Raw genomic sequence first — 26,249 nt, 5'->3', positions numbered from 1 at the left:
GGGGGAGAAAAGGCCTCTACTAGACAAAAGGAGTGGCCCTGTCAGATGGGGACAGGAGGTGGATGGGTTGAGGAGAAAAGGCCCCTGTTGGATAGAGGAGGGAGGCCCCCCAGAGGAGCCATAGCTCCCCCCTCCATGTACTGCTGGACCACCCAGTGCACCCAGTTCTAGGCCAGCCTATGTGGTTCCTCCTCCTCCCTCAGGGCCAGCCCAGAGAGAACTAGAAGGGCTGACCTATGTGCTCTGCCTTGCAGCCCCTGTCCCAGGCCTTACCAGCCTGGCCTGGACCCCTAGGGACATGCTAGCAGGCAAGGTGTGCAGACCCCTCTCCCTGCCTTAGGGACAAGCTGTTGGGCAGGGTGTGCTCCCCTCCCTCACCCCTGGTTGGCTCCAGAAGAAACCAGAGGGTGGGGCGCACAGCCCCCTGCCCTGGGGCAAGCTGGCAGTCAGGGTGCATGGTCCAGGCACGTGAATTTGGAAAATGTTTGCAGTGTTGTTATTGATGTGTTGGTGCTAGAATATTCGCCAGACAAGATGGGTTGGTGAAAGAGATAAGATTTCAAGCTATACAGGGCTCAGCAGACCTGAAGGAGAGCTCTGAGTAGTGCAAAAACTTTCAGCTTATCTCTCTAATTTGGAAAAATGGCACCCAGTGAGTCCATATAGTCTTAATTATTTAACAAGATAAGTGATACCTTTCCAGTCAGGACAGAATCCTCGCCTGTCTTTCTCTGTTTTCATTATCTCTTTATGTTGAAAGGTAACTTTTCCAGAAGTAGCCAATAGAGATGAGGCCAAAAGCAGTCCTGGAATAATTCCATAGTCCATGATTCCAGAAAGGTAGCTGTGTTAGTTTGTTTCAGGAAAACAAGTAGCCTGGATCACCATGAAATCTAACAATTTTATGATAGTATAAGCTTTTGTGAGTTCATTGGTTACATGAAGTGAAAGAAAAAGAAATAGATAGTAAGGATACAGAGATGGGAGTGTTACATCAAAGCTACTTCAATTACACTGTTCGGGTATGTCTACACTTGCCCCCTAGTTCGGACTAGGGAGGCAAATGAAGCATACCGAAGTTGCTAATGAAGCGCGAGATTTAAATATCCTCAAGTAACAGTTAATTTGAGGGAAGGTTTTTGGATCGGACTACCGTGTCTACACACGGTGAGTTAATTCGGGCTACTGGCATTTTAAAATGGCGACCGGCCGCAAATATGCTAATCAAGCGCGGGATATTTAAATCCCGCGCTTCATTTGCAACTTCGGTATGCTTCATTTGCCTCCCTAGTCCGAACTAGGGGGCAAGTGTAGACATATCTTCTGTCTTTAAAGTGCCACTGAACTCCTTGTTTTTGATGACACAAACTAACATGGATACCTCTCTGAAACCTGTCATCTTGCATTTAGTAGTATGAAGTAGAAATCCATAAGCTTTTGATGGAAAAAATCGTGCAGCTACAGACAGACATCATCTTCCCTTTCAGATGGATACGATACCAAATGGATGGAAGGTGAAAAATCCATTACAATTGACATACTACACAGACTACAGTGAGAGATTGTGCCACAAACTGTCAAAAAAAATACAAAATCATCTCATCAGCAGCCTATGCAGCAAACAGGAGAAAATCAAGAATGAGCTCTCAAAACTGGAGACTCTCACACAAAACCAACCTTCCACACAAACTCCCAGATGGCTGGATTTTACAAAAATGAGACAAGCCTTTTACAACACACACTTTGCTTTTCTATTTAAAACAAAAAAACAAAAAACAGGACACTAAACTATCTAAACTCCTACATGCCATAAGGGCCCATACTAGTGGTACCCTTGACTCACCAACGGTCATCTGAAGAAGTGGGCTATGCCCAAAAAAGCTCATGATACCATCTACATGTTTTGTTAGTCTATAAAGCGCTACCAGACCATTTGTTGTTTTTTAAGTTTATTCTGTACCAACTAACTTGGCTACCCCCTGCAGCTTCCAAACAATATTGTTAATCTATCAAGCTCCAGCTAAAGACTTAGCCTGGCAGAAGAGCCTTTTCTATCTAGGAGACTCTCTTCATCTCCCATACACATTTTAGAGTGATGTGGAAACCTGGATGCCTACTTTTGCTGTCTCTGACTCAGGGAATATTCCCACCATGTCACTGAACATTACACTGACTCACAGAAACCATTCTACCAATGCCATTAGAAGGATTCTGCATGGACTCCACCCGATGGTTGAAACAACAGACTGAACATTTACACAGAGTGCTTCCACTAATATGCACAGACTGAAATTGTGCAAAAGCAGTGTCACTTGCCCCATAACCTCAGCTGTTCAGAATACAATGCCACCCACACTCTCAGAAACAACTCTGACATTTTAGTCAGAGACTAATAAAGAAGTTGCTATAGTCATCATGAATAGGTCAGATTACAAACTGGAGGCTACTAGACAATTCTCAAACACCACTTTCCCAGGCCACTATCCACAGATCTACTCAAGAAACAATTTGAGGAAGCACAGAAACAAATTCACAGACACACCCCCAGAGCCCAGACCAAGGGTATTCTGCTCCTAAGATCCATAAACCTAGAAATCCTGGATGTTCCATCATCTCAGGCACTGGCACCCTTACAGCAGGATTCTCTGGCTCTACAGATTATCTCTTTAGGCCCTATGCTATCATCACTCCCAGGCAGGGGCAGTCCATGGATGCAGGCAACCTCGACAATCACTTAGGGCGCCGTGTTCAAAGGGGCGCCCAATGATGATGTCCCGCCTTTGAGGGCTATGGAGGCGGGGGCGCCAATCACACATTCCGCCTAGGGTGCCAGCTGCCGGCAGCTCACCTCGAGCTGCTCCTGCTCCCAGATATTTTTGAGACACCACCAGCTTCCTGGGGAAATTACAATCTTTTGGTGATCTTCCCGAAAACACCATACACAGCTCTCTACACCAACATTCCAAACAAAGATGGATTACAAGTTATCAGGAACCGTTTCCCTGATGATGTCATGGCACAGCTGGTTGCTGAGTTTTGTGACTTTGTTCTCACCCACAACCATTTCAGATCTGGGAACAACTTATACCGTCAAGTCGGTGGCACTGCTTTGGGTACCCCTATGACTCCACAGTACACCAACACTTATGGCTTAGAACAACTCGCATAGCTCTCATCTCAGAGTGTCCCTCCTCTATTTGTGCTACACTGTTAACATTTTTACCACCACCTGGACCCACTGGAAGGAGGCTCTTCAAGAATTCCCTCAATTTCCACCATGCCATCAATCTCAGCCTAGACCAGTCCACACAAGAGATCCACTTCCTGGACACAACAGAGCAAATAAGTCATAATTAACAGCATAAATATGACCCAATACTGGAAACCTACTAACTGCTATATTTACCTACATGCCTTCAGCTTTCATTCTGAACACATTACAAGATCCATGATCTACAGTTACAACCACATTGTCTCCAATCCTTCAGAGAGACAAACACCTACAGGAGCTCTATCATGCATTCTTAAAACTACAATATTTACCTGGGGAAGTGAAGAAACAGATTGGTGGAGTGAGGCCAGTACCCAGAAATCATCTACTATAGGACAGACCCAATAAAGAAAGCTACAAAATGCCACTAGCCATTACCTAAGCCCCCAGTTAAAACCTCTCCAACATATAATCAAGGATCTACAACCTATCCTAGATGATGATGATCCCTTACTCTCACAAACTTTTGGAGGAAGGCCAGTCCTCACTTACAGACAGCCCTCCATCCTGAAACAAATACCACCAACCACACATCCCACAACAGAAACACTAACCCAGGAATCAATCCCTGCAACAAACTCCATTGCCAACTCTATCCACGCATCAGATGGTCCTAGTGCACCATCATAGGACCTAATCACATCAGCCATACCATCAAGGCTCATTCACCTGCATATTTACCAATGTGATATGTGCCAGCAAGGCCCCTCTGCCATGTACATTGGATAAACTGAACTGTCTCTATGCAACAGAATAAATGGACACAAATCAGACTTTGAATATGGTAACATAAAAAAAACAAAATGCAGGACAATGTAGCACTTTAAAGACTAACAAGATGGTTTATTAGATGATGAGCTTTCGTGGGCCAGACCCACTTCCTCAGATCAAATAGTGGAAGAAAATAGTCACAACCATATATACCAAAGTATACAATTAAAAAAATGAACACATATGAAAAGGACAAATCACATTTCAGAACAGGAAGGGGATGCAGGGGGAGGAAGGAAGGAAGGTAAGTGTCTGTGAATTGATGATATTAGAGGTGGGGAGAGTGGGATGTTTGTGAGTTAATGGTATTAGAGGTGATAATTGGGGAAGCTATCTTGGTAATGGGTAAGATAGTTCGAGTGTTTGTTCATTCCTTGTTGGAGAGTGTCGATTTTAACATGAATGACAGTTCAGAGGATTCCCTTTCAAGTGCAGATGTAAAAGTCTTTGTAGCAGAATGCAGGTGGTTAAGTCATTGAGAGAGTGTCCTTTCTGGTTAAAATGACAAGAAACTGTTTTTTCTTTGTGATCTTGTCTGATATCTGTTTTGTGGGCATTAATCCTTTGGCAAAGTGTCTGAGATGTTTGTCCAATGTACATAGCAGACGGACACTTTTGGCACATGATAGCATAGATTATATTTCTGGATGCGCAGGAATATGTGTTCTTGATCTTATAACTCACTTGGTTAGGTCCAATAATGTTATCAGCAGAATGAATATGTGGACAAAGCTGGCAACGGGGTTTGTTGCAAGGGAAGGTACCAGGGTTGGTATTAGTGTGGTATTAGTGTGTTGAAACAACCTACACCCCACCATCAACCTCAGCCTGGACCATTCTACACGAGAGATCCACTTCCTGGTCACCACAGTACAAATCAACAATGGAAAATTAGACACCACTCTCTACAGAAAACCCACTGACTCATACAGTTACCTACATGCTTCCAGCTCCCATCCAGAACACACCACATGATCCATCATCTATAGCCAAGCCCTTCGATACAACCGCATCTGCTCTAATCCCACTGACAGAGACCAGAAGCTTCAGGATCTCTACCAAGCATTTATAAACCTCAACTACCCACCCGGAGAAATAAAAAAGCAAATTGAAAGAGCCAGACGAATACCTAGATGCCATCTACTTCAAGACAGACCCAAGAAAACCAACAATAGAACACCACTTGTCATCACCTACAACCCCCAACTTAAACCTGTCCAACACATTATCAATAAACTACAGCCTATACTGGAACAGGATACCATACTCCAAGAGGCTCTGGGAGACAGACCCATCGTCTCCTCTAGACAACCACCTAACCTCAAGATGATTCTTACCAACAACCACAGGACATACCACACTAATACCAACCCTGGTACCTTCCCTTGCAACAAACCCCGTTGCCAGCTTTATCCACATATTCATTCTGCTGATACCATTATTGGACCTAACCCAGCTACCCCAGACTAACACGGCTACATTTCTATCACTATAAAAAGAACAGTGAGAGAACGTATTAACCACCCTGGACCTCACAGTTTCAGACTTGAAAGTTGCCATTTTCAAGCAAAAAAAAATCAAAACTAGACTGTATTGTAAAACTGGTGAGCTGGAATTCATATGCAAATTTGACACCATCAGAAGGGGTGTGAATAGGGACTGAGAATGGCTCTCTCATTAAAATAAGTAATTTTCCACTCTAGGTTTTCTCACCTTCTTATCAACATCAATGCTGATTGAATTAGCTCTGATGTATCATTCTCATTTCTGTATTACTATTATCTGTTTCTTTTTCTTTCACTTCATGCATGTGACAAAATGAGAGCTAAAATTTTTAGTCTTTAAGGTGCCACCACATTTCCTGTTGTTTTTCCATAGTCTGTGATAGGAATTGATTTTGAACAATCTATTGATCAAACACAATAATTGTACCCATCTTCTGTTTCTTTAAAACTACCTCTGCTTCTAGAGCAAAGGCAATAGTTTAAGCAAAAAACATCTTCTGTCTCCTATCCGCAGTTTGCCCCAGAGATTAATTTATTATCCTAGATATATATTAATATAATCCAGATCTGGAAATGGTATTAGCAGTGTTCAGCTAAGTCTAAGGGAGATAAACGTTTTACGTGTTTTCCTTTAAGACAAAGATCTGCCATGATGTTTTCAATTTCAGCCTGTGCTGGATGGATGTGATTGTTCTCATTTGGCACACCCAGAAGATTTGGGCATATTAGAAATTGTGAGTTCTTCCTAGTCACAGACCTCTTTTTGGTTTTTATACATGGAATGAACCTCAGGATCAGTTCCCAATTTTTATCCTTCATCAGAGTTATTAGGTTGTAGTAAAGGTATTGGAATGCTAAGCTGTCAAGCCCAATAACAATTGTGCAGGCAAAAACAATGGCAGCAAAAGAAAATGGTCCCAAAAGGTAACTGTTTGAAGAGATTATTACTTCTGTATTTTAATTTCATAGATAATACTATATTGTGAGCCAGTTTCCACACAAAAGAAGAAGAGAAGGAACATTCCCAAAATAAAAAGTCTTGAATCGCCAGGTTGTATAAATACAATTTGCACTCTCTTTAAGAGATTAAATTTAGGTTTTGTATAAACAAGTAACCTTTACAGACCTTGCTAGTCCTCTAAAGTGAAGTTCACACTGTTTCTCATTGGTCTGTAGAGTCTTGCTAGTATATCCATGGTTTGTTTTCACCCAGTCTGTGTGAGAGACACCCTGAGGAGAACAGGCTGGGATTACACTATATTATTTCTATTTTCTTAATAGAAATTACACTATATTATTTTCTTAATTTTTATTAGCCTATAATTTTAAACTGTTCTTTATATTGCATCTACATAATTTTCTAATGAAGAGACTATTTAAAAATATTTAAAATTATTCATGGCGAAGTACATCGTGTTCATTAGTCTTTCAGTAACACATACGTATTTGCAAAGATATTAACTATAGGAAAACTCATTTATTTAGGACAGGGATGGGGAACCTCAGGCCCGGGAGTTGGATGCAGCCCTCAGCTTGCCTGGATCTAGTCCCCAAGGTTCAGGGCCCCCACCACCATTGGGGACCCCGTTCTAGTGCTTCAGCCCCCTGAAATCCGCCTGAGGGCTAGAGAGCACAAAATCTACTAGCTGGACCCCCCTAGGCTCTGGTGTATGAGGGGAATGTGGGGAGTGTCTTTCTCTTTCTCAGATGGGGGCCACAGTGAGGATTGTTTTTTCCACTTCTCACTTGCGTGTGACCCGCAACTAATTTTTCTGTAGGTCAGCGGTCCTCGGCCCAAAAAAGGTTCCCACCCCGACTTAGGAGAATCTGTGATAAGAATTACTCCTGTTAAACTTTGTGATTAGTATTTTAATAATTAATTGCATAATTTATACAACTGTTTCATAGAAAAATAGAATCCTAGGGCTGGAATAGACCTAGGATGGAATCCTAGGGCTGGAATGAGGAGTATAGCTAGTTCGGATTAGGAAGCCTAATCCGAACTAGCTACCCTGTGCCGCGTATAGCCACGCGGCACGGGGTTCGAACTGCCGGCATTTAAAAATGGCGCCGGCCGGCTTCATGCAAATGAAGCCTGGGAAATTCAAATCCCGGGCTTCATTTGTAAGTGCGGTATGCCTACATTACCCTCCTTGTTCGAATTAGGAGGGTAGTGTAGATATACCCTGAGATGAGAATATAGCCCACTTCACATGGATTCCCATCAAATGACTCAAATGTCAAGCTGTGGAATATAGCTTTCCAAAAAGGGACATCTGGCCTGTTGGCATGCTCCACAGGCAGCTGTGCTGGTGGCTCAGAAATTGCTAATGGGTCTACCATATGTAATACCTGCAGTTTGGCACCTTCAGGCTTGCTCGGGTTCTTTGCCCTGCTAAATACAATTTGCTTAAATTATCTCCTATCTGAAGGCACTGGTGTATTGTCATCTGTCCAAATCTTTCATCAGCTTTCTGGTAAGGAAAAAAAGGATGATCCTAAGTTATACTCTTGTAAGGAAATCCTGCTCCAAAAAAAGAAAAAATCTGCACAACAGAATCAAAATTCTGTACATAATTCTTTGAAATACTGCATATTCTGCATATTTCATTTGTTAATAAATAAGGCTATGTCTACACTAGTCCCCTAGTTCGAACTAGGGAAGCTAATGTAGGCATTCGAAGTTGCAAATGAAGCCCAGGATTTAAATATCCCGGGCTTTATTTGCATCTTCCCATCCGGGCACCATTTTTAAATCCCCCTAGTCCGAATTAACTGCCCACGGCTACACCCGGCAGTCAAATGTTAACTTGAACTAAGTCCTTAGTTTGAGTTAACTGTTACACCTCATTCCACTATTACACCTCATTCCACTCCATTCATACCCGCAACTACACGAGGAGGAGACTTGCATGCAGGGGTGAGGCTTGTGGGGAATCAGGATTCAGTGGGTGAGAATTAATGGTGTGGAGATTTGAGTGCAGAGGACTTGGTAAGTAGGTTGTTGATGTGGTGGGGATGAAGCTCGGTGGGGCAGTCTGCGTATGGGTGTTCCAGATACACAAGGGTTGTGCAGATATCAGAGCAGCTCCCGGAAGAGTTGGCACTCCATGGCTGAGTAATGATGATGACATGAAGTGTGTGTGTGTGAGTGTTGAGCTTCCTACAACTGGGGAATGTCCCTGGGAGTGGGGGTGTTCCATCCCCAGCCACTTCATGCAGGGCAAAAGGAAGTCTAGTCCTCTCCTACCCTCCACCCAGCTGGGTCTAACAACAGAGCCCAGTGCACAGCTGGAGCCCCCAGGTGGGGCATCCTCCCCACTTCTTGCTATTGTTTTCCTCTCTAACAATTACTGCAGGAACGTGAAATAATGCACCTGCACTGCCAAGGAAGGGTGTGGGATGCCCTTGCCGATTCCCTTGGCTTCCCTATCAGAAGGCATTTTCCTGCTGGGAAACAAAGAAATCTGTTGGGGGACATGAATTCTGCATATATGCAATGGCACAGAATTCCTCCAGGAGTACTACATATCCTAAGTTAGAAAAGACAATTTTATAGCTAAGACTTCTGACTTTTTAAAAAGCCTGCTTGCTTGTTCAGCAGGTCTGTGTAGCTCATAGCTCACCTGCCAGTTATTGGCGATCCATGGTAATTTTTGCCTTTGTGCTTATGACATAGAATAGAGTTTATACAAAATAGTTTTGTCACAACATCCATCCTACACCTTATGTGCAGAAGTCTATGCAGCACAACATGAAATATTTATCTTATTTTCCTAAATCAACTGTTCCATCATTTGCTAAAACTTGAAAATAATGAAATGTTAATATTCCTGCAAGAATTTACAAGTATGAGTAATACTCATTATAGTTCATATCCATGTCTAATGTACTGTTTTATGAATTAATCTTGCCTACAGAGAAATCTCCCACTGGTTGATATGTTACTCAGATGAAAAATAAGACAAAAGTTTCAAAGATTTCTAGACATGAGTTCTCAGGCAGAAGAGTTTTGTGTTCTGCATCCCTAACCCTCCCCAACCATCTTTTCTTATTTTTTCTAGACAACTAGAAACAAAATTATTCATTATTTAACATTAGTATTGTATTATTACCTAGTATCAGAGGGGTAGCCGTGTTAGTCTGAATCTGCAAAAGCGTTGAGGAGTCCTGTGGCACCTTGTAGACTAACCGAAGTGTTGGAGCATAAACTTTCGTGGACAAAGACTCACTTCGTCAGATGCATGTCATTTTGTATTATTACCTAGAGACCCCACACAGTAATAAGGGACCTGTTGTGCTATACTCATGCAAAGGGATGTCTACACTAGGAAATAATTTTGAAATAAGTAAAATTGAAATAACTCCTGATTTAACAAAACCGAAATAGCGTGTCCCTACTATGGGGGAGCACTGAAATTGCTCACAATTATTTTGAAATAAAATGTCCACACTGATTGGACCCTGCCACAGACTTAGAGCCCCTGGAAGCACTCCTGGGAGGGCACCAGGAGGCTGAACACTTTCTGTGGCTGCTTGGTCAGATAAGCTCCGATGAGTGCTTTCAGGAGTTCCTCTCTATGGCCGCGTCTCATGCCCGTGAGCCTAGGCAAACTAGGCAGTTGCTTAGGACACCGCTGGCCCGGGCGACCGATGATGACAGCATGGCCATTGACGGCCGTGCAGGCGGGGGCACTGATAGCGCCTCTACCTAGGGTGCTAGCTGCCACAGCCAGCCTCAAACCATTCCTGCTCACATCCCACTCCTACGTTACCTCCCCCTCACAGGACACCAAATGGACTCAGTGTGCTCTGGTTGCTCTTGTGGACACCACTGCACTCACAACATAGAGCTGGAGCTGCTGCAAAGCAGTGCTAGGCTCACAGGCCTCATGTTGAGCCTCATGGCACAATTTATCCAGACTGCCCACATGCCAACGCAGACCACAGGCTTCCTTGCCCAGGTCCTGGCACTCCTTCTGCTGTAAATGCCCCTTAATTCCCTGGACACCATCAAACACCACTTCTGGCAGAGGGAGACCAGTTCCAACTGGTGGAACTGCATCATCATGCAGCAATGGGATGGCCAGCCATGGCTCAGGAACTTCCATATGTGAAAGGCCACCTTCCTGGAACTCTGCAAGTGGCTCACCCCTGCCCTCAGATAATAGGACACCCAACTGTGACCCGCCATCCCCTTACAGAAGCGCATTGTGATCGTCCTGTGGAAGCTCACCACACCAACAGCTACTACTCAGTTGGGAATCAATTCTGCATGGGGAAATCTTCAGTTGTGACCATGCTCCTGCAAGTAGCCAAGGCCATAAACCATGTGCTGCTATGGAAGCTCATCACTCTGGGAAACCTAACAGCCTCATGGATGGCTTTTCCACCCTGGGCTTCCCCAACTGTGGGGCGGGGGGTGGGGGAGAGGACATAGACAACATTCACATCCCCTTCCTGGCCCCCAACCACTGTGCCTCGGACTACATCAACAGGAAGAGGTATTTCTCCATGGTGCGGCAGACCCTCATGAACCATAAGGGACGCTTCACCGATATCAGTGTTGGCTGGTCGGGAAAGGCACATGATGCCCACATCTTCCAGAACTCCTGCCTGTTCTGAAAGATACATACCAGTACTTTTTTCTCCGGCCACACCATCAGTGTTGGAGAGGTAGACATGCCCATTGTGATCCTGGGCAATGCAGTCTACCTCTTTTTTCCATGGCTTATGAAGCCCTGCCTGGGCCACCAAGACCCCACCAAGGAACACTTCAACTGCAGGTTGAGCAGGTGCCACATGGCGGTGGAGTGTGTATTTGGCCAATTGAAGGGAAGATTCCAGCATTTCCTCACCCACCTGGACTTCAGTGAGCACATCCTCTTCACAGTGGCAGCTTCCTGTGTGCTCCACAACCTCTGTGAGAGCAAAGGGGAGACTTTCCTGCCAGGGTGGTAAGTAGAGGCTGAACAACTGGCCCGGGCATATGAGCAGCATTCAACAAGCACATCAAGGGGCTGTGCTCATCAGAAAGGCCTTGAGTGAGAGTTTCAGCCAAGGTCAGATGTGAAACTCTCCCCTGTGCCTCTCCACAAGGGGCCCCCGCATTCTCTCTGAAGTGAGGGAGGAGCACATGGCCTTATTCTGGCATGCCAGCTGATCCCAGGTGGTCTTCTTCTACATCCAGTCATCCGAGTTCTCCTCCTGGTCAGAAGCCCACTTCCGATGCTCCTCTTCAAGCCCCTGGACAAGGGACTGGAGGCAGGCCAAGTGCTCCCTCATTAGGTCTTCCCGGGTGCATTTCCTCCTGAGAGTCCTGCAGAGTCAGGAAGATGGCATAGGAGGTGGTGGATGCACCATGCTCACAGCTGGCCCAGCTTTGAAGAAAAGTTACAAGAGCCATCATCCCAGGAAACATTGTGTATGAAGCCTAGTCCTAATCTCTGAGTTGACACCAAAGGCCGTGGTTCAGATGATGGCTGTGTGCTTCGAGTAATTCCATATGTTGCCTTGACAGTGGGCACTTTCCTGCAGGGGCACAGACATACCATGGGAACATCACCACACCCACAGCTTAGGGACAAGCAGGCATGGGAAGGTGCCATCCAGACTAGGAGCCTGTGGGTGGGAGGGTGGCATGAGATGGCTCGGCTTCCTTCTGTGTCCGGCACTTGTTGGGTTCAGCACCGGTGGTGTCCTGCAGAGAGAAAACTCCCTGCCTGCTTGGGGGAGGTGTGTGTGAGCTGCAGAGGCCACTTGCCTAACTCAGCGCTATGGGGGTCCCCTCCTCTCCTTCCTCCCAGCAGGTACCCATGCACAGGATCAGTCTCCTCTGCATTGCTGCACTTGACCAGGAGTGGTTGCTGCCTAAGTGCGGGCATGACCCTATGTCATGCGCAATACTTCTGTGTGTTTCTATGACCCCAGCCTCCTTAGCGGTGGCTTGTTGAGGAAAGGTGTCCCACCACAGAGGCTAGAGTAAGGCAGGCCTCTCCAGGAACTTTGTGAGAAGGACCAAGAGGTTCTTGTGTGAAAACTGTTGCCGGTCCCTGGACCAGCCAAGAAAATAACCCAGACAAACGGTGAGCTGAAGCAGCACTACAGCTAGATTAGTGTTGCTTAAGATACAGATCCTTAAGGGTAAGGTGATACACACACCATACCTCACATTCATACTGGCAGTTGCAGGTAGGCTGCAGATGTGGCGTAGATAACTTCCAATTTCACAGGTAGCTTGAACTGGCCAGGCGTCAGCTTCCCAGAGACCAACCATGAGACTCAAAGCTATCCCTGGAGTTGCTAAGATCTGCAAGAGGGCTACTGCCTCTGATTCAGTCCCAAGTTTCACATGCTGTTACATCCCTTCCAAAATGAGATTATCTTCCTGGCCGCTTGTCAGTTAATTTATCTACTTTCAGGGTCTTTGTCTGTCTTAAAAGGTCACAGGTCCTAAACTGCCTTTTTAGTTGGGTATTTCTCTTTCACACCTCACACACATTCCACAGGTTACATACATATTCATGAACAACATGGTTTCTGGGTAAAATTCAGCTTTATGACCTTAAGTAATCAGAAACCTACCATGAATTGACATACTAAAAGGACCTAATGTAAATTCTATAGCTTAACATACCAAAGGCATGATAAGGTCTTAACATAAATCATGACTAAGAGAACTGGGGTCAAGGAAAAGGGGAAAGCAGAGGGAGATGGTCAGCCAGCTAGACGCCAGTGGACAAGATGGAGGAAGGGGTCATGTCCGACTAGTTACAAAAGCATCATGGGGGCTGAGAGCCCCAGACTGGCACTCCATGTGTACCCACATGCACAGGCTGTTGTGCAACTCCCCCCAAGCTGAGTAGGCTAAGTGAGGAGCATACAACCCCTTATAGCCTGACAACTGCCCCGTGTGTGTATCAAGAATTTTTTTGAGTTCACCTGAAGTGCCTTTTCTAGGTTTGTCCAAAGCCTGGGAGACATTCTGGGAGGGGAGTAGTGGCTCCAGGGTGAGGAGCAGGTCCTGGCTGGTGGGCATGGTCACCTGGCTGGCCTCCTCCTCCTCATCATCTGCAACCCTTCCCTCATGGAAGTTTATACTGGGCGTGTCCTGGATGGACTTGACGACTGGGGAGGTGACCGATCCTCTCCCAGGGTGGCACAAGCTATTCATAATAGCAGCAGGTGTATGGTGCTGCTCCAGACCATCTGCTTTTCTCCTTGGCATTGTTGTAGGCCTGCTGGAGCTCTTTTCTTTTCATCCGGACCTGGTCAAGGGTCTGGGTGTAGTCTTTGTCTGCCAGGCTGAAAGCCATCCAGCTGTACATGTTGACATTCCTCTTTCTAGTGCAGAGATCCTGGAGGTTGGTGTCTTTGCCCCAGACCTGGATGTGGACACTCTACTTGTTATTTCGAATTAAAGTGGGGGGGAGGCACTATTCTGAAATAACTCTCTAATGCAGACCAGGAGTAATTGAATAATACCAACAAAACCTAACAACAATTTAACTGGTGTTGAGTTCCCTCTTTTCTCGCTAAGGAAATTATGTCCCTTACATAGATTGGCACAAGCAACTTGTAGAACTAGAAATTAATTTAACCCTGATTTTAATTACTTTTGAATATTTCAACATAAGCTCTGAAGAAAAAGTTTTGAAATGTACTTTTTAATTCCCTTATCGCTCATTACTTTACAAATATTTAACTATTATGGCATATTTGATACTTTCATAGAATACCAGGACTGGAAGAGACCTCGAAAGGACATCGTGTCCAGGCCCCTGCCCTTTTTATGTATATAAATATTTAGTATGTGAGTGAATCTTTTAGAAATCTTTAAAGCCCCTATATATATACTGATATACACTTTCTATAAATATTCCAATAAAATATGGAGTAAGAGACCATGAATATGGAGCAGTTAAGCACACAGAAGGTTGGAAAGAGCAAAATGAAGATGACATGTAAAACATTAGCTCTTCCCCTTTGTGTATGGATTTATTGAGGCACAATCACTTATTTAGGACCTAATAATTGAGCACCAAAATGCAACAATAATATTACTGACAGTTATTTTGATTAGTGATCCATAAGGCTGACAACATAATGCTAAGCTCTGAGCAAAAATTCCTTGAAATCCCGTTTGAAAAAAATAAAAACATTAGGCGGGTGGAAATGGACATAACTTTTTAATTTATATAAAACATTATAAAAGGTTATTTTAAGGATTAATTTAGGATTATTCATGAATACACAAATATTAAAAGGCTATGAAAACTGATGAATGGTAGAAAATAAGACGATGTTAGTTTAATGTCATTTTAATGGTTTCTCAAATTATGAAATATTGGTGCATGGATAACTGAGTTCATATAATTTTGAATGACATTGACTGGAGGTAAGCTAATCAATACTCTAAGGTATAATATCTAGTGAATAAAGGGAGCCAAGTCAGAAAATACAAGATAAAAAACAGAAGGAACAAGGCCAAAGACCGAAAAGCTTCTTAGTAACCTAGAATTCTGTAACTTAGGACCCAACCTGTTCCATTGTCTGACATATTTATATACAGGCAGTCCCCGACTTACGCGGATCCGACTTACGTTGGATCCGCAGTTACGAACGGGGCTCCCCCGGAGGACACAGACTGCGGGACCTCGCGGTCCTGCCGCCCGTGTACTCCGGGGCTTTCTCTGCGTCTCCCTGGTCTGCAGACCAGGAAGACGCGGAACAAAGCTGCGGGGGGGCTCGGGCAGCGAGGCAGCCCAGGCGCGCCTGGGCTGCTCCGCTGCCGGCTTCCCCGAGGCTTTGCTCCCCGTCTCCCTGGCAGACCAGGGAGACGGGGAGCAAAGCCGCGGAGGACCCAGGTGGCGGGACCGCGGTGCATCTCGGTCCGCCGCCCGTGTCTTCCTGGTCTGCTGGGCTGGGGGGGGGGGGGGCGCAGCTAGTACGCCCCCTCCCCCCAGCAGACTAGGCTTTTCTCCAGACGCCTGTGGCAGAGCAGCTGGGGCGCTGCCGGTGGGTTCCGCAGCACCGCTCTGGGCGCTACTGGACCAACCCAGCAGCACCCCAGCTGCTCTGCCACAGGCGTTCTGATTCAGCCGCTGCTGATCAGTTTCAGCAGCAGCTGAATCAGGACGCCTGGGGCAGAGCAGATGGGGTGCTGCTGGGTTGGTCCAGTAGCGCTGAGGAGCGGCGCTACTGGAGCAACCCAGCAGCACTCCAGCTGCTCTGCCCCAGGCGTCTCCAAGTCAGCTTCTGCTGAAACTGACCAGCGCTGACTACTGGAAGCCCGAGGCACAGTTGCTCTGCCCCGGGCTTCCTGGAATCAGCTGCTGATCAGTTTCAGCAGCAGCTGACTTGGGGACACCTGGGGTTCTTAAGTTGATTCTGTATGTAAGTCAGAACTGGCTGTCAGTTTCAGCCGCGGCTGAATCTGGACGCCAGTTCCAACTTACATACAGATTCAACTTAAGAACAAACCTACAGTCCCTATCTTGTACGTAACCCGGGGACTGCCTGTATTCAGAAAGTGTGACAATAATTCTGTCTGAAATTTTATAAACAATGGTGAAAAATTGATTAAACCTCAACTTAGTGGGCTTGTGACTCTTTTTGACTCTACACTCCTTGTAGATTGTACTGTCTGTAACCACAAGATCATTTATTGTTTCTAAAATAATGTTCTTTACAACTATTTCTCTACATCCTTACAGCATCTTGTAATGTTTTTCATTGTTATATGCTTACACTATTTTCATTGTCATAAATATCCAGTATTTTATCTTGCTTTTCACATATTGTCACACATTGTCAAAATTATGTATTTAACAATTTTTGTAAGCATGTAGGTATTATGCATTTTTTTCAATTGGTAATAATAGCCTTCCTTAAGTATAGGATGAAGAGGTTACATTGTGACTGAGCCATGCAATTCACACATATGGGTAACATCCTTTCTTAGATGCAAGGAAAAAGCAATTAGTTGTGAGGTTTAATATTCTACACAAAACATGCACAGTGCAGAATTCCTTCGGTACAGATCACAACATAAGGGAACTACAAATGTTATTTAGCTGTAAGTTATGAGACACATATATTTTATTCCAGGGGTTTTCAAACTTTGGGGCTACCTGTAAGAGTAAGCCACTAGTTGGCCATGAGACACTTTACACCCGCAGACATGGTCACTCACAGCTCCCAATGGCTATGGAACACTGTTCCTGGCCAATGGAAACTGTGGGAAGTGGTGCAGGCTAAGTCACTTCCTGCAGCTACCATTGGTTAGGAATTGAGAACCACAGCAACTGAGATGCTCCAATAAAAAACGTGTCTTGTAGCCAGACTTGCCTTTAAAAGCCACAACCCAAAGTTTTAAAACACCTGTTTTAGTCTATGTTTGTATACTTAATATACAATATGTTGTGTAACTCTGGTTATCTGTGTGTACCTTTCATATAACTGACTTCCCTGTATTCTGTTTGGTAGCACAGAGTAGTCCATAATATTTGAAGATGGCAGTCATGTATATAAGACTGTAGAAAAATGAGTAACATGATAATGCATTATTTAGAAAAAATAATTAAGTAATTCAAGACTGTAAATTTACTTTTAGACGTAAATTTTTATACGTCAATGTATTTTTCTTTCAGGATTAATTGCCACTTTCCCTGAGTAGGATATTCAATTTGGGTTTTTGTAGGTGAATGAGTATCTGTTTTTTGTGCCTCAATCAAAATCAGAAATTATATGATATTACAGCCATTATATATACAGAGAAAATTCATGCCTTCAATGCAAGGGATCATCACTCTGTCTCTGACCTGATATCAATTTAAAGGCAAAATGTATCCAATTGTAAGAAATAATGTCTCTTGTGTTTACAGAATTGCTCATTCTTAACATGACAAATAATTTTTGGTACTGTAAGCAACATTTCAGCAACAAAAATGTCAGACATCGCAAGTCAAGTAGCCACTGTGAATCTGGGGTCTCATTATTTTGAAACCATGCTAGCAGTATCAAACAGAGAAGTTTCCTTTATAGCAGCCTCTTAGAACAGGAATGAAAAACAAAATTGCAAGGCGGAAAAATGCGTTCTCCATAGGAAAAAATAAAAAAACACGAGAAGAATGAAAAATACACTGTGTTGCCCAATGGTTCTGCTAAATTTACTCTTTAAAGGTTAGTGAATACCTTTGTCTGCTTCATTTAGTTTCATTGCATTTGTGACTAAATGGGCCAGATACATGGCTGGTGTAAACTAGAACCCAGTGGAGATACGATGGTTTACATAAGCTAAGGATACGGTTCGATGTTTTAAGTGCCAGATGCTTCTATGGCATGTCTCTTGTCTTTACTCCCTCCGCCCTCAGCATTTGTCAGCATTTGTTCAGCTTTTGAGAATTGTTTAGAAAACATTCTAGCACTTCAGAAAGCTCCTCTTGATGCCTGAAATGTTGATGAAGTTAATCCTTTCTCTTGTGCTGGTCTAAGCAGTCTGTGTTCACACACCTGCTAGTCATCTGAATGGGGAGTTGAACCCCACAGTTTCTTTTGAATATTCAAGCTGTATTACTTGCTATTCCTGCCCAGGCTTCCAGGCTTAATATAGCTGCAGTCAGTGGAATTTGTTACCATTACTTTTATATTTCCTTTCCATAGCTTACATTATTCACTATTTTTATTTCTTTCTTCTAAACAGGATATACATAATCATATCCTTAATTCAGCACTCATGACAAAAAACATGGAGTTATTATTGAATCAGGTGATGGTTGTCTAATCACAACACTGGACTATGTCCTTACCTAGTGTGAATCTGCACAGTTGTATTAAACTCAGTGGAGCTACAGCTGAAAGCCTGTCTCTTTGTTTTCTCAAAACACGCCACATGAAGATTAATATAAATGTAAGTTTTTAGAATGTGTTTAACTTGAAATGTAACACTATCCTATCAGAAGTCATTGGATATGTTACAATTTCAGACTCTACCTTGTTTCCCCAATTGTGGAGGCAAAAAAAATGGAGAAAGAGAACATTTTCTATTGTATTCTTGGCTTTAAAAGATTGTATGCATGGGACAATAGTCAAAACATTTCCTAAAATATGTGTGTATGGATTAAAATAGTAAATGCTTCCTACTTTTTTCTACTTTGAATTGCAGTAAAAGTGTAATGTAAATATTTTAGACAAAAACACATTAAGGTAACTAACTTGAAAGCTGTCTTTCAAGAAAGTTTTCATTTGTTGTCACTTCAAAGAAAATTGAAATGTAATGTGTCACAGTGCTGTCCATTTTCTACATGGAAATATGTTTATGAATATGAATATGCATAGCTGGAAAATGCTTTATGCAAAATATTGTGGGTAAGATATCATTTGAAAACTTACAATCTACTGAATATAATTTTATCATTTGAGTGCATGTATCATTCCTGTATTTAATCTTAGTATGTCTATATTAGTAAAACAGATGTATATTTAATATTTTAAGTGACGGGTATTAAGGATATTACAGAAACTTGATGGCTCAGGGATAAGGGATAATTGTCTGTAAATGGGCTTTTTTCCTCTGAACCTATGTGCAGAAGGGACTGTGAGTCCCTGCAAGGCATGCATGTAGGTCATCTGATGCTGGGACCAGTGTTCCTCCTAAGCTGTGGGGCAGCACAGCTTCACAGGTGATTAATCAGTCCCATCTAGTCAGAGCTGACTGACTTGGTGGGACTGATTAATCACCTATGAAGCTGTGCTGAGACACAGCTTAGGGGGAACACTGGCTGGGACCCATCTTGGTCCTTGTGCTTTTCTATTGAAGGTGCAAAGAAGTGTAAACTGAACACAAAAGATTCCTGTGTTTGGCCTAATGGTGGGAAACCAAACAAAAGGATCTATTGCCAGGTGGCAGGACACCTCTGCTTACCAACAAAGATGGCTGCTGGAAACATCTATAACTAAGCAGGGATCAGGATCAATTCAAGGTGAAGAGGCTTTCCTGCCTGTGAAAAAAAATTACTAGAGCTACTGCTAAGGTAAGATATTGTATGTAACAAGTTTCTTAGTGTATTAGGTTTTGATGGAATGTTTTGTTTTATTTTGCTTAGTTATTAACTTTGCTCTTTGCCATTATTGCCACCACTTAAATCCTATTTTTATGCTTACTTAAATCACTTTTGTTTATTAATAGGCCCAGTGGAAATAATTTTTAGGCGGGCAAGCAGATGTGCATCTCTCTCTTTACATAAGAATGAGGGTGGACAATATGAGCTTGTCTGTATAAAACTTTATACAGAGTAAGACGGACTTCTCTAGGGTTTTGGTCCCATTGGAGCTGTGTACTAGGGTGCTGTGTCAATTTCCTTTGACTGAACATTCCCAGGGCCAAACTGATCTCAGTGTTTGTATTACTCTGCATGGGGTTGTGATCCCACATCTGTGCCAGAGATGGAGAAGACTAGAGGGCCTGATTCCACAGATCAGAGGTTTGAGGGGCACTCATGAGAGCAGGAAAGTTGGCTCAGTGATATTTCAGCACATCAAATGACAGCCACAAGGAGATCTCTGTGGCAAATCTGTCACATAGTGATTTTATGTATTTTTTTATATATGATGCCCAGTATCTGGGAACCCATTTAGTAACTAAATATATAGGGATCATCAATATTTTTTACAAAGCAGACAAAAGGACTGCATAATATATCCCATTACATGCTCTTACTGAAAATAAGAGTTCAAGGTCAATCATAAATCTGAACACGCACATTAGTATTTACTATTCTAGGACATCAGAATGCCAATCAAGGATCAGGCACATTGCTTGGTACTGTAACAAAAAGATAGCCTCCGTCCCAGAGAGTTCATAATCTAGATACCAGAAAGCACAAAATAGATGGATGCAAAATGTTAACACAACATTACAAGAAGGGCAATGCTGGGCTTATCAGAATGATAACACAATAAAAGTAACATGAAAACAGAAGCTCCGGATCTCTTTTACTATGTCTTGAAGAGATTCATATATAATTCTTGCACTTCAACAATTTCAACAGGTGTAAGACGTCTGCTGCTTTTAGAGTTTATCTTCTTGGTGTCCTCCTTTATACAGCCTAGCTTTGAGATGTGAAAGGCCTGAAATGCTCAAATGTAAAAAATACATTGCATAATACCACTGAAACCTAAGGATTCAAGGATAGTAAGGGATCCAATATGCTGTGTGACTATAAGCTGTGTGAAGTCCCTTCAGTGAAAAGTACAATTATACCCTAAGTCAGTCCACTAGATATTTTCCAATGCTTATTATCAACATCACAATACTTATCCACAGTAAGTCAGTTTGTGTCTGACTATCTAGATGCCTATAGAGCAATGTCCTAGTGCCTTATCTTTTCCAGAATCTGGGGAAAAACAAGATGTAATATCTGGATTTGGTGAAAAGGCAATGTGAATCTCTGCCATCAGAAAACTGCTGGCATGGCTGATCAAAATATCTTGATGTCTCTTCCAGCCAATGTACATAAGCACTACAGAGAGGGAGAATTTACTAAAACCCTTTATATTTCTTAATTATAGTTTGAACAAATTAACATAAAATAAGCACTCATATACATTATACAAAGTAGGTGTTAGGCAAAGGAAAGATAGGGCTTCTGCATGCCAGGGAAACTGAAGGCTTTCGAAAGTCTTTTATGGACCTTTTATTTTAAACAATGAAAATAAAGCACTTCAAATAGGTGGCAAATTCTGTTCTTAAAAGAAAATTTGTAATTACAGTTGTAGGATGCTTTCTAATTCAATAGCTTTGAAGATAGTAAAACAATGACAGATAATATTAAAAATTGTTTTGAAAAATTAATTATAGAGCTGAAGTAGTAATTTCCTAGGTTGTTTTCCATAACTCATTAAAATTCTCTCAATTTACACTCCCTCACAACTTTTCCAAAAGAGGCATCATTTCACCAAAACTTTCTCCTACTGGTTTCCAATACATGCACGAATTTTGAAGGAAAAGGTGTAGTTAATAAGAACAGATTTCTTTTTACTTTACAGGGTAGAGGTATTTTTTCAAAATCAGTGTTATCTGCAAACTTCATAATTGTTTTCCTCATAATTCTTCAGCAAGATCTAGAACATGAGGTAAGCTAACAAATTTCATTGAGCAGCCTGGGTGTAGGCACAAGTGTTCTTACAAGGCAATTCAGCTATCTGCAGATGAAATGCAGTGAATGAAAAACAAAATGGCCACAATCAATCATTACTATTTGTGATTTAGATTGCAGGAATAGTCAAAATATGTAAGGACTTTCAAAACACAGTTATGTGATACATTTCCTTTCACTAGAGAGTGTCCATTAGTAGACACAATGCAGGGGTTCTTCACAGAACTGTGGAGTGATTGACAGCAGTATGTCAATATTTCAAAAGCCCTTTAAAATTCTAGATTTGCACTTGGTCTCTTCAGTATTATTTTAGTCTTTGATTCCATGGCTTTCTGACTGGTGAAAGACAGGTACAGAATATGATTCCAGCTACTTAAAAAAAACTTCGGTTTATTGTAATGATTTTTCTAAGGTTTTTAACATTCAGTATAAGTACTAAGGTGAGCAAATGACCTATCCAAAAATAAACTGGTAGAGGTGGAAGCATACTAGATTTTAGATCCATAAATGTTGTAGTACTTTACTGACAGATGATCAGGACATTCAGATAGACAAGCCTACTATCCTGGTTGAATTTAATTGGCGTAGCATGATTTATTCTGAGTTCAATTTGCACTACAACAAGAAAAAAACTTTAAAAAATAAGGAATACTTCTGCAGCATCTTAGGGTATGTCTACACTACCCCGCTAGTTCGAACTAGCGGGGTAATGTATGCATACCGAACTTGCTAATGAAGCCCGGGATTTGAATTTCCCGGGCTTCATTAGCATAAAGCCGGCTCCGCCATTTTTAAAAGCCGGCTAGTGCGAACCCTGTGCCGCTCAGCTACACGTGGCACGGGCTAGATAGTTCGAACTTTTAAAAATGGCGGAGCCGGCTTTATGCTAATGAAGCCCGGGAAATTCAAATCCCGGGCTTCATTAGCAAGTTCGGTATGAATACATTACCCCGCTAGTTCGAACTAGCGGGGTAGTATAGACATACCCCCAGAGATTAACAAAAAATGTAGATGGTATCATGAGCTTTCATGGGCACAAAACACTTTTGAAGTGATTCCATCTACATTTTTTGTTAGTCTTTAAGGTGCTGCAGAACTATTTGTTGCTTTTTAAGTTTTTTCAGTTACAAACTAACACACCTACCCCTCTGAGATGACAACATGAAGTTTGTCTTCTGCGTCAGGCTTTTGAGTGACCTGAATAGCTTGTGTGACCTCACTTGCATGTCTAATAAAACACTATTGTATGCTAAACAATCAGTTAAGAAAAAAATCAGTTAAGTATAAAGGATTCTAAAGAATCATATAACAGTGAGGTGAGATGGCAGAATGATCCACCACCAGATTTCAGACTCAATTTCAATAGCCCGAGGAAACAGTTAAATAATAGATACCACAGCACAATGCTTGCCTGGCTAGTAGTGTTCACTACTTGTGCTCTTCTTGGCATCTGTGAACAAAGATTTCTTCAATTTATATTTTCACACTTTATTTAAAAAAACAAAGAAACACAGACTGAAATAAAGTGTTATAAAATTGTTACAGAAACTCTGGTTAATTGACCAGTCTGTCAAGATACGAATTTGTTAAAGGATGTTCAAATCCTACTCTTGCCAAAAGTAAATAAGAAAGATCACCTGTATTTTCAATATCAACACTGAACATGACTAAACAGGGTAACTAAGTGCTTGTCTACATAATCAGTTGGTACGCAACAAGATGGAATGTAAATTTACAGTGCATAAGCCTCCCACACACCAATGGGCACTGTGAGCTCTGCTACTCTGCACCAACAGTTCCATTGTGTGCCTTAATCTACTCCAATTTGACACCTCTCAGACAGGTTTTGTGCTCTGAAACCAGGAGTAGATCAAAGTTCACTATGAAGCTTTTAGCAGGATCCAGATGGCCTATGGATTTGCACCTAGTTTACTATGCACTAATTGACTGTACAGGCAGTCCCCGACTTCTGCGGATCCGACTTACGTCGGATCCGCACTTACGAACAGGGCTTTCTCGCCCCGGAGGTCGAGGTGGTGGATTGCTACCTGCGAGCTCCGGGGCGAGAAAGCCCCGTTCGTAAGCTGCTCTGGTGCCCCTGGTCTGCTGGAGACCGTCTCCAGCAGACCAGGGGCACCGGGCGGGTTCCCGCGCTTCTGAGGCTTTGCTAGAGCAAACCCTCAGAAGCGCGGGAACCCGCCGTGGCTGCGGCTTCAGTCCCGGTGCCTGTGGTCTGCTGGGGACCGTCCCCAGCAGACCACAGGCACCGGGACTGAAGCCGCAGTAGCGGCGGTTCCCCGCGCTTCTGAGGCTTTGCCAGAGCAAAGCCTCAGAGGCGCGGCACCCCGCTGCCGCTGAGGCTCTGCTCCCGTGTCCCTGGTCTGCTGGGGGGGGGGGGGGCCGCAGCTAGTGTGCCCCCCCCCAGCAGACCAGGCTTTTGTTTTGGACCCTGGGGCAGAGCAGCTGGGGCGCTGCCGATTGGTCCTGCAGCGCCGCTCTGGGCACTACTGGACCAACCCGGCAGCACCCCAGCTGCTCTGCCCCAGGTCCTGATTCAGCCGCTGCTGGTCAGTTTCAGCAGTGGCTGAATCAGGACGCCTGGGGCAGAGCAGATGGGGTGCTGCTGGGTTGGTCCAGTAGCGCCGAGGAGCGGTGCTACTGGAGCAACCCAGCAGCACCCCAGCTGCTCTGCCCCAGACGTCCCCAAGTCAGCCGTTGCTGAAACTGACCAGCGCTGACTACAGGAAGCCCGAGGCACAGTTGCTCTGCCCCGGGCTTCCTGGAATCAGCTGCTGATCAGTTTCAGCAGCAGCTGACTTGGGGAAGCTTGGGGTTCTTAAGTTGAATCTGTATGTAAGTCAGAACTGGCGGTCAGTTTCAGCAGCGGCTGAATCTGGACGCCAGTTCCAACTTACATACAGATTCAACTTAAGAACAAACCTACAGTCCCTATCTTGTACGTAACCCGGGGACTGCCTGTATAGACAAACTTTAAACTGGGGGGTTATTCTCTGACCAAGCTGAAAGAAACTATTCTATTTTAAAGTCTCTAGATTTTTCCCAGGTCATTCTCATTTTGTTAGAATAGAATAGAATAGAATAGAATAGAATAGAATAGAATAGAATAGAATAGAAAGTGTTATAAGAATTGATAAACATTATATAAGAATGTGAATGAAATAGGTTATAATAAGAATTAGACTGTTTATAAAAAAGAAAAATTATTTAAGAAATATGATATCTAATTAAAACATATTGTACAAAATCCTGACAGTTTTAGTCCAGCAAATTCCTGCTTAAGGAAAAACTAAATTACTCTGAAGTCAATGGGAGTTTTGTCTGAGTAAGACTGAATATGTGTTTTAAAACTCAGCCCATTGAAACAAACTTTTTTGAATATTAAGTAGTATTAAAACCTTCTCTTAATTGGTTTGTTTAAGGGTGGAACTGGTCTGAAAAACCTGGAGCATCTTAAAATTCAAGCTTTCTTTAGAAAGTAGTTCTTGGTGGTGGGGAAGGGAGACAGCTTTATAGATCACAACCAACCACATCAGTGCTTTCCTAGCATATGAATGGCTATGAGTTCATGGTGTATCATTCTGCTATTATATTTTAAATACAGAAAATGCGGTACGTATTTTTGCATAAGGGTCTCTGTCTTCTTATTTGACCATGATGTGTCATATTTTGTTGAAAATGTAAATATTCTCTGTAAAAAAGAGAGTGGGATCTCGTAGCATGTCAATCAAACGTGCACTTATCATATTTCAGACAATGATGGGGTCCTAATAAGATTTTTTAAAATCTGGGTCAAGTGAAATACACAGTACAAAGCAGCTTCTCATTTGAGTAAAGCAAAACAAAAAAAAAAAACAAATAAATAAACAAAACAAAACAAAACACAGATCTTCCATGTTAGCTAGCTTGGGGCAAAAACCTTCAGGAAAATTAAATATATTTGTTCATATTGGTCCTGGAGACAGGGTAGAAGGCTAAGACATCTCGCTGCAAATTTAATCAGCTAAATGGAGGCTTAAGACCGCCTCCCATTTTAGGAACCCAGATCTGAATATTAGTCCCACAGTGCATTAATAACTGCCGAAAGAACAAAATATTACCTTTTGTGCTTACAATACTGCAGACCCATTGAAATACTCTCTGGGGTTTCTAAGAATAGAACTATACATTATTATCATGGTGTTCTCGGATCTACCTTCTAGTTAGAAAAATGAATTTGCTTAAGGATTCAGTTTTGTGTATATTATCATAACAATATGTCTACTTCCAGGATATTGCCATTTTGGCTGGATGGTTAAATGGCTCAGATGGTTCTGAATACTTAATTGAATTAATATTTTATACAAATTCCCTATAGTATAATAATTTCTCCTGATAGAGCAAATCTCAAAAAGCAAATGCTCTTGAGTTTTATAGACTTGTAGCTCAGGCATATAATGACATGTTTTTAAAATTATTTACCTAATGGATCTTTGAGGATTTACCTGATTGTTTTAATATAAAATGCTTTTAAATAATCTAGTTAGA

This window comes from Pelodiscus sinensis, chromosome 1 (assembly GCF_049634645.1).
Source record: "Pelodiscus sinensis isolate JC-2024 chromosome 1, ASM4963464v1, whole genome shotgun sequence".
NCBI classification, from domain to species: Eukaryota; Metazoa; Chordata; order Testudines; family Trionychidae; genus Pelodiscus; species Pelodiscus sinensis.
This window is presented reverse-complemented; position numbering follows the sequence as displayed.